At 30.8% G+C, this 17,519-nt stretch overlaps 1 long non-coding RNA gene across 1 annotated transcript; it reads right to left on the bottom strand.

The window, feature by feature from the left end:
• Positions 1-6,008, bottom strand: LOC134697103 (uncharacterized). The gene is made up of 3 exons (XR_010103069.1): positions 5,915-6,008; positions 3,168-3,224; positions 1-27 (listed from the first exon to the last, which is right to left on the bottom strand). It is a non-coding gene; the product is annotated as an uncharacterized LOC134697103 (long non-coding RNA).
• Positions 6,009-17,519: the final 11,511 nt, after the last annotated feature.

The following is a 17,519-nucleotide window of genomic DNA, read 5'->3' as shown; positions in this document are numbered from 1 at the left end:
ACCAGGTAAAATCGAATTTCCATATTCCTACAAAAGAAAATTCAGGCGTAAGCATTGGAGTTTATCAATAGTTAAGAGTTGAATGTCACTTATAGCTAACATCTAACATAGTGGTCTCATAGGTAATTATACTACCTCCTGTTTTACTGTTGTATATGACTCATAAATCTTCTTTGAACATAGATATGGTTAATATCCCTAATGCACCTAAACTAAGAAACACAAAGAAGGGTGTACACAAATAATCTCTGTATAGCGATATTAGACATATTTCAATCTTTAACAAGTGACTAGCCTTCACGATTGGTGGTAATTAGAAGAGCAGGGGACCATAGAACATAGATGTACAAATTAGTGAGCTATTACATGTTTTGTGTGAAAAAGAGGAATATTTATCTCAAAAAGCCGCACCACAACGATTTCGGATTGTGTTGCTAAATAATAGAAAAAAAAACTAATCTCAATTAGTACCACGAACATTTAACCTCAATGTGAAAATGTCTTAGCTTCGAAATGAGTCATCATACATATTCAAGTTTACATTATGAGCAGAAGAATTGAGAGAAGTATTACCATTACCATCTACATGAAATATATTGCGCTATGTTACCCAATGTATTAACTTTTTTTTAGAAATTGTTTTATGGATTAATGCACATCGTACAAAAGAGCAGATTTTATAAATGAAGGTAACTTGTATTTTACAAACCCCTTGTTATCACTGATAGCTCTTCATGAATATCATTAAGGGGAATTAGTTTTCATAGAATCTATATGTTTGCAGAATTTTGCAATCAAATGCATAAATTAGACCCATGAAACCTTATGGAATGCTTTAACTGTGTCCACTTATTATATTTGAAGGTTACCATTAGATGTTACATCCATAGTATTACCTGTGAAGGTATTCTGGGGACAAATCAAAGCTGCTTTTGTGCCTCATTGTGCCGAAACATCTTTATTTTTCTAAAGACATGTTATATATAATCACATAAATAATTATATACAAAATAAATCAATCCAGAGAAGAATACCCAAGAGATGTTGAACAATGCTGAACTATTAATAAAAATATTGATCAATTTTGTAATGCGCCTAAGACTTGGGATCACAAAAGTAGTTCATCATCAAAGAAACTATGTAGGGATATTGCCCATATTTTATTAAATTTTGAATCATGGACTGAACAGTAATCCATTTGTGCTGATTTGGAGAGCAGAGGACCATCGATTAAAAACGTAACAACTTTGGAGTAACTGAATATAGAACCAGAGTTTTATTAACAAACAAAATTATTCTTACTTCAAAAAGGCACATTACTATAGGCTCTTAGGGGTGTGCTAAATTTTAAAAACAAAATCGTAAGATTTCCATGGCACTCAATGTCTCGCCTAATTTTCCTGTTGATCGCACACTCATCAAAATTGAGAGAAAAAAGTCATTAAAAATATTCCTCTCGATACTCTCTTTTGATTGTAAGAAACGTTTGTCCAAGTTCGATAAAAATTCAGGATATTTTATGATTCTTCTAATGTATTAAAAATTTAACTACAGACTGTATGCAATGTTAAATGGAGGAAAAACTAAGTCTATTTATAAATAAAATACGGAAAAAAATGGATTTTACTTCGAGATACTATGTTATGATCAGAAACAACGCTTCTGTCCAAGTTTGTTGCAAATTAAGGAAAGTTTAAGAAAGTTATCAAAATTTTAAAAACTTTAACCACAGAGTAAATGTAATGTTTCCTGGTAGTAAAACTAAGTTCATATAAGTAAATTACATAAAAATGTTTTTTTTACAAAATTTACTTCTGGATACTATCTTATGATCATAAACAAGCCTCTCTCCAATGTTGATACAAATCCATGGTAGTTAAAAAAAGTTATTAAAATTTTAAAATCTTTAACGACAGAGTAAATGTATTGTTTCCTGGCAGAAAAACTAAGTCCATTTAAAATAAATTACGGAAAAAAATGAAATGTTATTGTTACAAAATTTACTTCTGGATACTAACTTATGATCATAAACAAGCTTATGTCCAAGTAAGGTACAGATCCAGCATAGTTAAAGAAAGTTATTTAAATTTAAAAAAAAATTAACCACAGAGTTAATATAAAGTTTCCTGGCAAAAAAAAAAAGTCATATTATAAGTAAAGTACAGACAACATGGGATTTATTTTTTTACACAATTTACGCCGGGAACTTCAACCACAGAGTGAATATAGGTGGACGTCACCGCCGACGACGACGACGCCGGCGGAATGTAGGATTGCTATGTCTCACTCTTTCGACTCAAGTCGAAGGCTCGACAAAAATGAGTCTCACTTCGTATCCCGAGGATGAGACTTGTCTGTAAACCATTTAATGGCACTTTAACTGACATATTTTGAATAAATTAATTGCGTGTGTATTGCTTAAACATAATTTTTGAAGTAAAACGAAACAAAGTGTAAAGCTTATCTCAAATTTCAATTTATTGTTAATGTAAGAAAAACAATTTTAATCAATTGTACCATATAATACTGTTGCAATACCAACTTGTGATGTATTGCCACTTACATGTTGTGATAAAATATGTGTATCATTATCACAAATAAAGGTTAAAAAAACGTAAGTTATCTAAAAACAAATCTATAGCTGCTTCAAAGTGTATTGAAATAAGGGAATATTTCGGAAAACATGCAAAACAAGATTGTTGGCGAGAGGTGGTGCCATTTTACATTTGTCATGCTGTCATAGATTTTTCAAAAAGGCAAGAACTTTAGCGTAATTTACCCACATTTAAGACATGACATATACAACACAAAAAAAAACCAATTACTGAAAAACTTTTACAGCTTAAGCTGAAACAATTATACATTTTCAAATACTATTAATATTGTTGCAATAAAAACTTTCGGATGTTAAGGGCCTTTGTAATGAGTCATGAAACAAACTCTTTTAACCAAATATGTAAAAGTGTCTCAGCTTTGAAATGAGCAATCATATATATCCAAGTTTAGAATATGAATAGAGGAATTGGTAAACTGCTACCATAACCGCCTATCTGCAATGAATTGCGCTTATGTACCTTATTGTTTTATGACGTAATATAACTGCTCTTGGTTGTATATGTGTTCAGTAAATTAATAACTGATAAAAAGAAAACATAGATATCATTTACCTTTAATATCTTTATTATTTCTGGGTCACCTCCGACAACGTCTATTGGCTTTTCACTCTGAGATAAACATATATTATTTTATTTGTAAACTATATTAGAAAATCGATAGCTGCTTTATAAATGTATATCTTAATTTCAAAATAAGGGGATAGAACTGGTATGCATTCGAGAGAAAATCTCTTCATATTTAATCTTGTAATCATCAGTCGATGTGTTTGTGTAGATAACATTTAGTTTAGCAATTTAAGGCCGTGTTCACATTGACCTAAATTCGGTGTTGTGTTAGTGTAACTCACATGTAAACTAAACACAATTGCGTTCCCATTGATAAAACTAAATGTTTACATGTAGTTTAAATCATGTTTTACCTTCACACAGTCGATAGTCAATGTAGGCCTTGTGTACACAAAACTAGGCATTTAGGACATTAGTTTTATCGTGTATATATTTAAGGAGGAAACTATTTTTGAGTAAAATTTATATTTTTGATAATTATTAGTTGTCTAAATTTTACAGATTTTTTTTTGTTAAAAAAAATTAACGTACTTTATTAACCCCTAATCAAGACTCAAAGCAGCATCATTGCCGAACCCATAAGGCAGCAACCAATTGATTTTCGGGGGGAGGGGGCTATTATAGTCGAGTACAAAACATAAAGGCAAGGGGGTGGGGTCGGTGGGCTCTTTTGTTTTGGAAATAAAAAATGTTTCCAGTTTTTGGCCCTGAATTTTTTTTTTTTTTTTTGTGTCACCCTCAGCTGCCACTATATATAATGCTAAAATTGATTCCGACTTGTCACCAAAATTTGTCCTGAAAAAAATCAACAGCTCACGCCCCCCTCCCCCTTCACAAAAAATGAAGTAAATAGTTGCTACCTAATTCAATTGAAAAGGTATTCCCGAATCGACTTTACATACACATAAATATTCGCCACTGGTCTTTACTAAAAAAACGATTCACGCATAAATGCATGACTAAAAAAAGTGTGAGGTAAATGATATGTCTGTCTAGTATCTCAGTTCCGTTAAATAACACATAAAATAAATTAAAAAAACCGTTACCCTATTCCTTTACCAAATACTCCTTGGAGAAAAAATACCATTTGAAACGAACAGAAAAGATAAAAATGAAGTGATCCCTAATATCTCAATCCTCTTTTTTTCGGCTGTAAGCACACTGTTGCAGCTAACGTTTTCTAATGCGTTATCAAGACATCTCTAGTATATTCAAACTATCGAAATTATAAAAATGGCTTTCATAAAGTAGCAACCACTTAACTTAAAAAAGGGGGAGGGTTATTTTTTTTATATCTGAGTCAGTTTTTTTTTTATTGCGGGTACGTTTTTATTCCTTTTTTTTTTCGATGCTGGTGATCAAATACTTTTTTCAATATTTAACACTATATTGTATGGGGAAACTCTTGATTCAGAATAATTTTTTTTATCATCTGTATGACCATTTTTTGTTTATCAAATTGAGGATCGGAATATTTCCATTCCCATCCCCACCCCCCTTTTGAAGTCAAATGGTTGTTCCCTTACCGCTAGAATTTTTTTCAAATTTTCAATTCAGCTTTACGTAATGAACATTTAAATGACATATAGTTTACAAGTGGGAACAAATCTAATGTACAGGTAGCTAAACAAGGTGTATAGATGTGAACAAATGTAATGTGAAACCAGTGTACACTACGCTACACTAATTGTAAACATGTTTACTCTACACGGCGTTTGGTGTGAACACGGCCTAAGCTAAACCACTTTCTTTCTGTTACGGAATAGTTCGTTTTGTAATGTTTAAATATAGTGTCACAGCGAACTACGAAGATGAGTTATATATCGCATTCCGTAATGCACCAAAACCATATTCAGGGAATGTGGAGTTATGTTAACCTGCAGTAATTACATGTTATCCCTGGAGTAGAATATCTTTATTGTGCAGAATAATTTTAGTATTTGAAAACAATGATGAAATAGCAAATTAATAATATCAAATTATCAATGACATTATTTTCCAATACTACATGCTGATTACCTGGCTTGTAATACAATAAAGTGAAAACAAAATACCACAAATTATACATGGAACTTTTGAAACTATTAAAAACTATCAAAACTATCAAAAGTATCAAAATAAATTGATAAATAAATGCAACAGTGTTATACCGCTGTAAATCAAATTCATAAATCGATTGAGACAAAAATAAAAATTATTCCAGGTTACAAAATAAAACTGAGGGAAACACATCAAATATTGAAGAAGAACTACGACACACAGATACACAACACTAAAGTGCAACACACAGAAACAAACTATGATATAACAATGGCCATTTTCCTGACTTGGTATGGGACATTTTAAGAATAAATGGTGGGTTGAACGTGATTTTGCGGCTAGCCAAACAGCCCGCTTGAATGGCAATGTTAAACAAAAAACAATGTTGATCCTCCCTCTAACTTTCCTTCATTACGATTTGAGGAATATGAAGATTCAATGATATGGTTAGAACTCTTTCAGGCAAAGATGTCGCACAAACAATAAGAACTTTAATTTCATCTACACAGAAGAATAGTTGTTATGCTATTTTTGTTGAAATTAAAATATCATTTGCATCAGAAAAGGATATTGTCGAATGTAATTTGACGTTGCATTACAAAGTGAATTCTTTCATATAGAATTTTCACCAAAACATCAATCTAGTATATGTAACAAATGTATATTTCACTATACATGCTATAGGTACTTACCTTATTGTTTAATATATTTGGATCACAATATTTTTGTAACAAACATTCGATAGTTTGACGGTTACTATTTCTGGAAGCAATATGCAGCACAGTATTTCCATCCTTAAACATTAAATCTATGATAAATAGTATTGTAGCAATAACATTATTTGCCTTCTGTATTTACACATCTTTTATGTCTGTCTAACACCAATTGGGATGTTTGAGAATTAACAAATGATGAAATCTAAGAAATAAAATGAAGGGTCCGGAATTTAACTGATACTTAGCAGAATTGTGTTGATCTACAAAACGCTGCATTATTTTTGAAATGGAAAGTGACGATTTGCTCTTCTGTTATCGAAATTGGCATATTCTTACAAGTTTTTTTGTTTTTTTTCACGCATGTGAACCAATAGACGAGACATCTGGAGACACATTTATTTGAAAAACAATACAGTGATTAAGATGTGCATGGGTATGTAACCAAGTAATTTAGTTGGGTATGGATATCAACGCGGGGTTGTCAAAAGAGACAAAGTAAAATAATCTTCATTAACTTATTGTCAGGCAATTTTATTAAGATACCGTTAGTTACTCAAAATAAAGTGTTTTGTATTTACACTAATACGACTCACAATATTACAAACACATCTTGTAAGGAATTTACACTATCATTCATGAAAATGTTACAAAAGTATTCTTTAAAAAGTTATTTTGGTAATATCATTCATTTCACTTCGTTGTTTCATATTTTTGTTGACAAATTTCAAATTGTTTTGTTTTATTTCGTTTTGGGGTTTTTGTTTTTCTTTATTCTGCTTAGATCTTAAAAGCTTCCCGTAACACGAAATAAAACAACTTATCTTTTCATTTAGTCCGTGTTTTTATTTCAAATTTAGTAATCAAAATTTAAAGTAAAATCAAGCTTTCAAAAAGAGAAAGCATTAAAACTGTGCGTTATGCTAAAATTAAAGATTTGAATATCTTAACTATCAAATTTTTGAAATAAATTTAGAATATGAAAATGTTAGTCATATAAAACCTCAAATGAAAAAGAAATATGCATATTTTTGTTTATAACAAAATGGATATTTGTCACTATTAAACTTATGTTCATATACATTTTTCTGAAAAAATTCTTTAATTTGTCCACATTTAGAAGAAGTTTACTTTTTTTATGGTTTGCCTTCAGGAAGTAATTTGCCGACATATTTTCCGTATTCATAGTGACCTGAGCGTGACCCCGGGTAAAAAATCCGGTGATCGCAATACGCATTCATCTGTCAATTGAATAAACTATTATCTGATTGTACATGTTATGGACGTGCTCAATATCCATGTTTCTTTGTTGATTATTTACTATAAGGTGACAATCGGTAAACGACGTCTTATATAGATTTAAGGTTAAAGCAGATGCATCACCCATATTCAGAAACCAATATCTTTTGTTATTAATATATTACATTCGAGCGTCAGTTGTTAACAAAGCGAACGTCTGGCTTACACTATATTAGTCCTAATGTATATGATGATCGTATTGGCACCAGGATATCAAAACTGTCAGCATATTTTTTTAAACACGATCTTATCCTTTTAATTTTGCATAAATGTAAACTTTCATCAAAAGGTAAATCTGGCCTGAATTTCTCTTTTTAGACACAAACGGACTTATAATTGTTTGATTGTTTGTACTCAGGCAGGTATAAAATTATTTATAACAGGGATTTTTCAACTTTAAATGTTTAATTTCACTACTGGTTGCGAACATTGTCCTTTAGCCAGTCAGGGGCGTTACTTAAACAAGTATTTTTTAAGAATAAAATTGAGAATGGACATGGGGAATGTGTCAAAGAGACAACAACCCGACCAAATAAAAAAACAACAGCAGAAGGTCACCAACAGGTCTTCAATGTAGCGAGAAATTCCCGCAACCGGAGGCGTCCTTCAGCTGGCCCCTAAACAAATATATACTAGTTCAGTGATAATGAACGCCATACTAATTTCCAAATTGTACACAAGAAACTAAATTAAAAATAATACAAGACTAACAAAGTCCAGAGGCTCCTGACTTGGGACAGGCGCAAAAATGCGGCGGGGTTAAACATGTTTGTGAGATCTCAACCCTCCTCCTATACCTCTAACCGACGTAGAAAAGTCAACGCATAACAATACGCACATTAAAATTCAGTTCAACTTATATAGGTATTATATAGGTATTTTGTTATTTTAAGAATAATAAACTTACTTAATAGAGTTATCAAATTTCAATAGAAGCATGGCCTAAATGTAGATTTCATCAATTTTAACATCATTTTATGTCATAAAATAAAGAATCTATTAGATTTGAGAATAGTAAAAGGATAAAGGGCTACTTTGGAAATAACTACAAAAATAAAATACATGATTAAATCATTTTTATTTTTATTTGAAAAAACTAGTAATCACACTTAATTTAAGGAAGATCTTTAGTTTTTTTGTTAAATTATCAATAACTTCAACTCTTAACTAATTCACAGGTAAAAATCAATCTATATCAGTCTACCTCTAAGATTTTGGATGAAAATGATAATTTGATAGTCCCAAGAGACCAATCTTTGACCCAGAAGCGTCGGTATGAAAGATTAGTGCGTCAGAAAGTTAAGTAATGTTTCAAAAAGATTAGATTTTATATTTAATTGGAAAAATAACCAGATGACTGTGAAAATTTGTTAAAGCTAGTTAAATATGTATTATTTGACACCTATGAAAATAAGATTTAGAAAAGTTATATAAGTTATATTTAAAATAGCCTCGTTTTCAAAATTACTTGAATAGGTAATTTTGATTGTTTCTTGTTTAAGTAATGCCCCTGATGGTAAGCGCTACAACAATAACGCCAAGGTTCCTCTCTGTGTTATTAATTGCTTATGAAACCATGGAATTTGATTATCAAAATATATCTTTTATTTTCATATTTTGTGTTAGTTGCATTTTTCAAAGTATTCATACGAGTACACAATACATATACATTACTCAGTGATCCTATATCATATATAAAAATCATATAAGAAAGAAATATTCACAAACAAAAACAAAAAGGATTTTTGTCCGTCATTTGTTTTGGTATAAAAAAATTAGTTTAAACCGAAAGTAGAATTATTAAGAATGATCAAGCATGGTTGGCCTCATGGCCTGACAAATAATTTCATAAAATAATGAGTAATTTATCACAATCATCTAGTCACTTATCACATGTGTAAATGTTCAAAACTAAGAATAATCGATTATTTCAGGTACGTAAAAATAAAGTATGTAGAAGAGATCAAAGAAAGAACTATTGACATCTGATCTTGATTGATTTGTTAAATTTGGTTTGTTAAATTATTGATTGATTTATTCTTTGTTATTTAAATACTTTAGTATTTATTAAAGGTATAAATCTCATAAAACAATACATTAAATCAAAGTTTTGATATTTTCCTCTGAAATTTTCTCAATAATAGAAAGATGATATAGCATTTGTGTTTCAATTCATGTTTTAGAACTGACATGTTCACAAATTAAGTTCTCTTTTCTGATTAATATAAACATTTATAAATCACAAAACAAATCATCGTTATGGCATGATTAAGTGGACTATATTTCACATCTTTAATTTTATATTCAAGTACAAGGGAAAGGTATACTGAACAGAAAAAAACCCATTGCCGACACTAAAAAAAGGAGAGCTATAAGTGTTCATCGCTACCTCTTTTGTGTACAGAAATGAGTACAACAGTTAAATGGTTAACATGCAACATTGCAACATTTACATGAATGCAAAAAGTATGAATGTTTTTGTTTGCTTGGTTTTATTTTAATTAAAGTTAGGTTAAGGTGTTACATATAAATACATGTCCAGTCTTTTGTCCTGAATCTTACCGTTTATAACCATTTCATTACATTGATTTCTGTTTATTTGACGCTCTGAATTATTTCAGGAACAAATACACAGACGTTTTGAAAATAAAGGGTATCATGTGAATTAAATTTCATATCGCATTTTTCTTTTCAAAACACTAGTCTTTTTAAACAAAAATACATAAGTGTATAGATTCTGAATCATCATAATTTCACCATCATTTTCTACATACAGAAAAAACATGTATCTGTACCAAGTCAAAAATAAGACAGTTGATAACAATTCAATTGATGTATATGAGCTTTGGATTGGGCATTTTGATTAGGGACTTTCCGTGTCAAATTTTCCTCGGAGCTCGGAATTTTTTGTTATTTAAATTCCTACTTAACAATATTCGTCTAAAGTGTTACATGTATTTTGTGTTCGCCTCGTGTTAGTCTTACAATTTGTACATATGTATGGTCGGTATTTGAGATATATCAACAGAGAAAGCAATAATCCATTTTCTGCAATATTAGATATTTACATGGACCATTACTTTGTAATAGCTCATTGATGTTTAAGTCCACGCTAACTAAATAGTATCTTTCCAGTAGAAGATAAAACAGTACTATAAATTTACAACGAAAACGTTCCGGAATTTTAAATGCAAAAGCATCTTTGACGTTGTTTAAGGGGACATTTAATGTAATTTATGTGTGTAGATCAGTTTTTAATATCGATTTGGTTCTATAAATGATATGCACAATTTCCAACCTTCCTTGTTCTGTATATTGATATCAGCATTATTGTCAAAAAGCAAAAAGACAAGATCGGCATGTCCATTATTTCCGGCATCAAGCAGTGCTGTCGAACCATGCTTGGTAAAACAAAAACTACGGTATAATTATGTGAATAGTAACGTTTGATAAATTCTAACAAGTGTCATTTTCCGTTAAAATGGTTAAGTAAACATAACCATAGCTTTGTTACTTCCCCGTGTTTACTTTTTCGAGTAACCAAAATTTCAAATCGGTACCCTCTGTTGGAGCTTTTGATTTTGCCATTTGAAATGGGACTTTCCGTTTTTATAGATTTTATTTTTAATTCAAATAGTTACCACATGTCGGGTCTCACTAACTTTGCTTAGCATGTATTTTTATATTTTCATGAATTGCAGTTTCTAAATTTTTGATAAAATCGCAACTCGTGTTCAAAATTAGCATGCAATGAATTGTAAAATTTCGTAGCTATCGCGTTTTGTTACCAACAACTTATTCCTATTCTTTTCAAATGGTCTTTTAAAAGATGGTTTCAAGCAGACACATTCATTTTACTAAAAACATGATAGATTAGTTAAAACACATTGTAGATATTTGAAAAAATAGAAGTTTTGACTTTTTTTTCTATATAAAGGAAATTACGTTAATTGAATAAAGTATCGCAAACCGTTTCATTTCTCTATAATAAAATCAACGGTACCAATTTTGTTCCACCAGATGCGCATTTCGACAATACATGTCTCTTCAGTGATGCTGGTGGCCAAAATATTAGAAAACTAAAGTTTATATAAAAGTTTATATAAATCAATCAAATTTATTTATAGTCGTACATATATGTTTTTTTTCAAAAATGTTCTTTTAACGTTGGACATCCTTATTTCGTGTTACCTGTATTTAGTGAACGTCTAGTAGTAGTTCTATGATTGTATTTGTCGGTCATCTTTTAACGGTATATCTGCATTGTCATTAATGATATATTTCGTGCAAATTAAAACATGACAGTTGGATAATATTTTGTAATAGATTTCTGATGTTGATTAATTCTATAACTATTGTATATGCAAGCATTCAGGTATTGTAAGAAAACGTATTCCCTCTTGAACCCTTTTCTAACGTGTGCGGTTGTTCAGGGTTTTCAAAATTCACATATAATGTAATTATAAATGGCAACGTCCAACATCACTGAAGAGACATTCATTTTCATTATGCACATACGATTCGAGTTAGTTTCGGTGATGTCTTATCATATATTGACATATTATTAGTAAAAACATGTGACATGTAATTCACTTACCACATCCTGTAAATTTAGATTAATACCACCATCAATTAGCATCCTTGCGATTTCGGTTTGTCCGTTAAATGCAGCCAGGTGAAGTGCAGTATAACCATCCTGTATAACGAAACACATAACGATGTTAACAAAGCTTTTATTATAAAGGACTTGAGTCAACATTGTGTCGTATAATGCGTAGTATTCGATCAATTAGCTGATATATTAATAAAAAAAACCTACAATATTGACTTTTAATTTTTTTATCCACTTGGTCATAATGATAAGGCATTCATTTTTTAAAGATGATCAAATCCCGTTAATCGATTTAAATAATTTAAGGAAACAAACAGGAACTGTATGTATTAAAACCAAGGCGTAAATCACCAATAGAAAATGAAAAAAGAAAACAAACAAATCATCAGCATCTAAAGAAAAAAAAGAAAAAAAGAATTAATTCATATATTTTTTTCGACTATTTTCCATTCTATCAATTAGATTAACATCATAGGGAACACTGGGTCAATCCACCTCCTTGAACTAATTACTACGAACATTCATTTACAATGCAGCTTTGAGGGTTACTTTGGATTTTGTAAACTTAACCATTATGGATGTTGTCTTTTGAAACATTAACAAAAATATGGAATTCAAAATTGATGCATTAATTAGAAGAGCATTAGTGAATGAACAATCTACCTTAACAAACATTGATAATGTATTGAAATCCTTTTCCATATATTTTGTTTCTTAGGCTGACTCTAATTTTTGCCTTATATTGAGCACTGGAATTATTTGGGTCCCAATCTGCTCATATTTTAACTTTCCTAAACCAAACTAACATACTTTAGTTGGTTTTTTTTTAAATTTCCGACTAAATATGTACAGTTTGATATTGGACAATATGATGTCATCAATTTGGGTATGTGTTGACACGTCGTGTAACGATTTCTGTCAGTATAAGATTGCAAGGATAATGAATTATACAAAGCAATGTTGAAATCGCGTAAATGTTACGGACGCTGTCACGAGTCAATGGATCTTTGTAGATAATATGTGTCACAGATGAAGACAGTTAGTTCGAATTGTCTGTATGAACAATCTGTTTTCCTTGTCTCAGCATCATGAATATGACCAACTGAATCAAACTTATAACAGGTCGTGTACTTATATGACAGACACGTAGGCTATCAGGAACACGATTGTTTTTTTTATGTGTAATGGGGTTCATGTTTCCATGTTGTTTTTTGTGTATTGTTGTCAAACTTTTAATTATTTCAATGACATTGTGCATTCATTTAATGATAGTTTCTATTGCTAACAAAATTTCCTCAAATTGCCACTTTACATTTATGTATCTCATAAAAACTCTCATTTATATCTAGGACCTAACGCCATCTTGCAAAGCTTCCGTATTGAAATTTCTTATTCTTTACTATTTAGTATTTCTATTTCAAAAATACAACTGATAAGACAAAAAGCTATGCACGATAAATGTCTACCAATATTGCAGTGTGTTAAAAGACAACAGTCAACAATAGCAGTCTTTTTTCAACTTTGCATTTTATTTTCGAGGTTTTCTGTTGTTGAATGTTACGAATTTCTATTGTTTCAATGTCTGATTAATCTTCCTTATCCATTTTTTAAGTTTTTTGTGTTACGATTGCCATTGAAACAAATCTCAACAATAGACCAACATGACACAGAAATTAACTATTATAGGTTACCGTACGGCAGGGGTCAAATTTAAGCTTTTATGTGTTCTGGCCAGCCGGATCAGTGGACTAAAAACTCTACTTATACGGCTCCAAATCTACTGGTCCTGCACAAATGACATTAATTTGACAAACACTTCTATAAATGATAGATGTTTAATTTTATCTTGGTGCTTTCGTTTACATAAGTTTTGGTATTTGTGGTTCCTTTTGTCAATTTCATATACTTTATTTCGATCTTCCTTTTGATTTTCACTTATTTTTTTTTATTTGTCCGGCGGTTTAATTCCTTCCAAGAATTTCCACATCACATTTTATATTGTTGTGAAGGACGTTCACCTGAAATATTAACTAACTTGATCAATTGTAATACCCCCCAGTACCATGTAATTGATTTCACAGGTAAACTGTTTGTTTTGAAAACAAATGGAGATGAGCAAAGACAATACCGCATAGTTAGATATAAAAGGCCCCGAAATGACAATGTAAAACGATTTAAACAAGAAATCTGATGGCCTTTTTTATGTACACAAAATACATACATACATACATAATGTGGCGGGGTTTAAACATGTAAGTAGGATCCCAACCCTCCCCTAACCTTTACAGTGGTTTATCAGTAAAACGTATGAACGAATTAAAAAATCTGTTGAAAAATGCTTAACTCATCAGATAAACAAAAATAACAGTATACCTAATACACTAATACAAACAAAATGTTATATATAACATGTATAATAAAATGTATACGTTAATAAAACATACACTGAGAGAATAAGAATTGCCATGAAAACAAAACAACACAAAAACAACATTACAGAACATCTTTCAATTTTTTTTGTTAAATATTTATCTTAACTTCATGAGTTTATCCGTTTAGCTAGAATTTATATCAGTTATAGGCATTTAAGTTCAAGAAGTGATCATTTGGATTTTGTAGTTAAAGCAACCAAGTTACCCGAATCCGTGAATGTTTTTTTTCTCTAGCAAATGAAGAACTAGAGGCGTTCACGCCTAGATGAGTTTTACCTCATGTTTGCGAAAGACCTTCTTCCATTGATTTGATTCATGATCAAATTCAAAAAGATTCAAAATACCAAAGTTCTAAATTTACTCTTTTTCATATATGTATTAAAAATAATTGAAAAGATGTTGTCCTTTTTATCAAAATCTTTTGTACGATTTTTGTCGTAAGTCTAAATATTGTATTCTTAGATTTTCAACTGTTTTGAATGAACAGTAATTTGTTTATCATATGTTATATATACATGTGTATATCAAGTCAATTTAATATTTCTACAACTCAAAATGGTCTTAGAAAATCCCGAATGTATATATTTTTTCATGTAAAAGACATTTTAAAGGGAAGAAGATCACAGACGAAATTATTGAATAAATGAATGCTCCATGTTTTCGCGTTACGGCAAATTACGTCAAGTTATGTCAGTTTCCGTTCGCTCGTAAGATGTTGAAAAACCTCTATTAAATAGGTTCCGAGTCATGTTGGAATCCTTGGAAAAACAGCTGTAGACCTTGAGGCAAAACATGACCTGGGTGACCCTCTATCTAACTGTGATATACCATATACTGATTTTAAATCGAATATTAGAGAATTTATTTTTAATATATTGAAAAATTAATGGAGTAAAAGAGATAATAATAAATTGCATGCACTTAAACCTAATTTAGGCAAACCTTTTAATAGTTTTATGTGCGGAAAAGATCAGTGTGATATTACTAGATGTCATATTTGTCATACTAGAATAACACATGAGTATCTTTTAAAAAATGAAGATGAACCACAATGTGTACCTTGCAACTGCAAGTATACTATTAAACATGTTTTGATTAATTGTATTGACTTTGCTGATATTCGTAAGAAGCATTTCAATGTCAATAATATGTATGATTTATTCAATAATGTTCCATTTACAAATATTGTTGCATTTTAAAAAGAAACTATAATTTATTATAGAATATAAAAATGTTATTATATTTAATTAATTTTTATCACGTTATCTTACTGTTGATTTGTATTTGTAAATAATCATTTTGCTTCAGTATGGGGTTTTATTATATTGAAGGACTTTTTTGTCTTATTTTAAAAATATGCTTTAAATTGTGAAAAATATTTGAATTAGCTCTCGCCGCGATATAGCCTTTTTGTGCTAATGCGGAGTAAAGCAACCACCAATCAATGCAACCTGTTTTACTCAAGTTATTAGTTATCAAAGGTACCATGATTATAATTTAGAACGCCAGACGCGCGTGTCGTCTACATAAGACTCAGCAGTGACGCTCATATCAAAATATTTATAAAACCAAACAAGTACAAAGTTGAAGAGCATTGATGATCCAAAATTCCCAAAAGTTGTGCCAAATACGGCTAAGGTAATCTATACCTGGGATAAGAAAATACTTTGTTTTTCGAAAAATTCAAAGTTTTGTAAACAGGAAATTTATGAAAATAACCACATTATTAATATTCATGTCAACACCGAAGTGTTGACTACTGGGCTGGTAATACCCTCGAGGACGAAACGTCCACCAGCAGTGGCATCGACCCAGTGGTGTTAATAGTTATCAAAGGTACCCGGATTATAATTTAGTACGCCGGACGCGCGTTTCGTCTACATAAAACTCATCAGGTACGCCAGACGCGCGTTTCGTCTACATAAGACTCATCAGTGACGCTCATTTCAAAATATTTATAAAACCAAACAAGTACAAAGTTGAAGAGCATTGAGGATCAAAAATTCCAAAAAGATGTGCCAAATACGGCTAAGTTACGGTTATGTCAGTTTTCGTTCGTTCGTAAGATGTTGAGAAACCTCTATTAAATGCATTCAAACGGAATTTTTTTACAATGAGGTGCCACATAACAAAACTATTGACAGAGAGTCCACGGAGTCAAAACACCCAAATAGCGTATGTAAACAAGACATGACTACATCTTTTACAATTTAATTTTTATTTTTCGACCACACATATAAAAGTTGTATTTTATACTACATGACACTATCATTTATACGCATGAGTTGACAATGTCATCTTATGATTAATGTCAAGGATATATCATGGTACAAAAGCAAAGCCGAAATAGTCATATTGAAACTTTTAAGGACTTCATCACGATATAGTGGATAGCTTCGTATATTCTGTGTTACATTTTACAACGTATACAATGTTCGTAACAACAATACTAACACTACTGTTCTCTTTTTGTCGAATATGAACTACTTAATTAAACTCTCCCCCGGATTTGTACATTAATGAAAGACACGACGGCTCCCGTATGAGGAAAACAATCTGCTCATCTTTTTTTTGGGGTGTGGTTCGTTGTAATCCACTGTAATGTTTCAATGTTTTTTTTGTGTACGTCTGTTAATCTTGTTATCAGATTTTGTTATCTGCTATGCATGCTATTATTAATTTGTATAATTGATTTCTACAAATATAGTTCGCCTCTCTGTTGATACTAACATTGTATAAGATTACTACAAATAACGAGCTTTTTCTTTTAGATAAAATTATTGAAATTGTGTCCGTAAATGAAATCTCCAAACGTCTGACTGTCTTTCATGTAATTCATTAAGAAATGCTATCATTCATATCTAAGACCAATCACTATCTTTTTAGGAAAAATAGCGAAAATCTTTAGGTCGCACTTTGTAAACACAGCTGTTTCTCAAACCACGCCTGTTTCGGGGAGGTCTTGAATATTCATGGAAATTTGATTTTGTTTACATACTGGTTCCCTGTTAAGCTCTCTGTGTTCCATCTCATAAAGACCTCACTTGGGACATCTGTGGAAACCCTTTATTCGCTGTAGGGAGCAGTTAAGAAAATAAGTGTTAGTTTAAACTATGAAAAGTTCAGAGCATATAAACGTTGAAAATAAGCCGCACAGCTCTATATTGTTAGCTTTGAAATAAATTGTTGAGCATATAAACCTTCAATTTTAGGATAAGATTTTTTTTAAAACTTCATAGTA

Source organism: Mytilus trossulus, chromosome 14 (assembly GCF_036588685.1).
Source record: "Mytilus trossulus isolate FHL-02 chromosome 14, PNRI_Mtr1.1.1.hap1, whole genome shotgun sequence".
In the NCBI taxonomy this organism is placed as follows: Eukaryota; Metazoa; Mollusca; class Bivalvia; order Mytilida; family Mytilidae; genus Mytilus; species Mytilus trossulus.
This window is presented reverse-complemented; position numbering and strand designations above follow the sequence as displayed.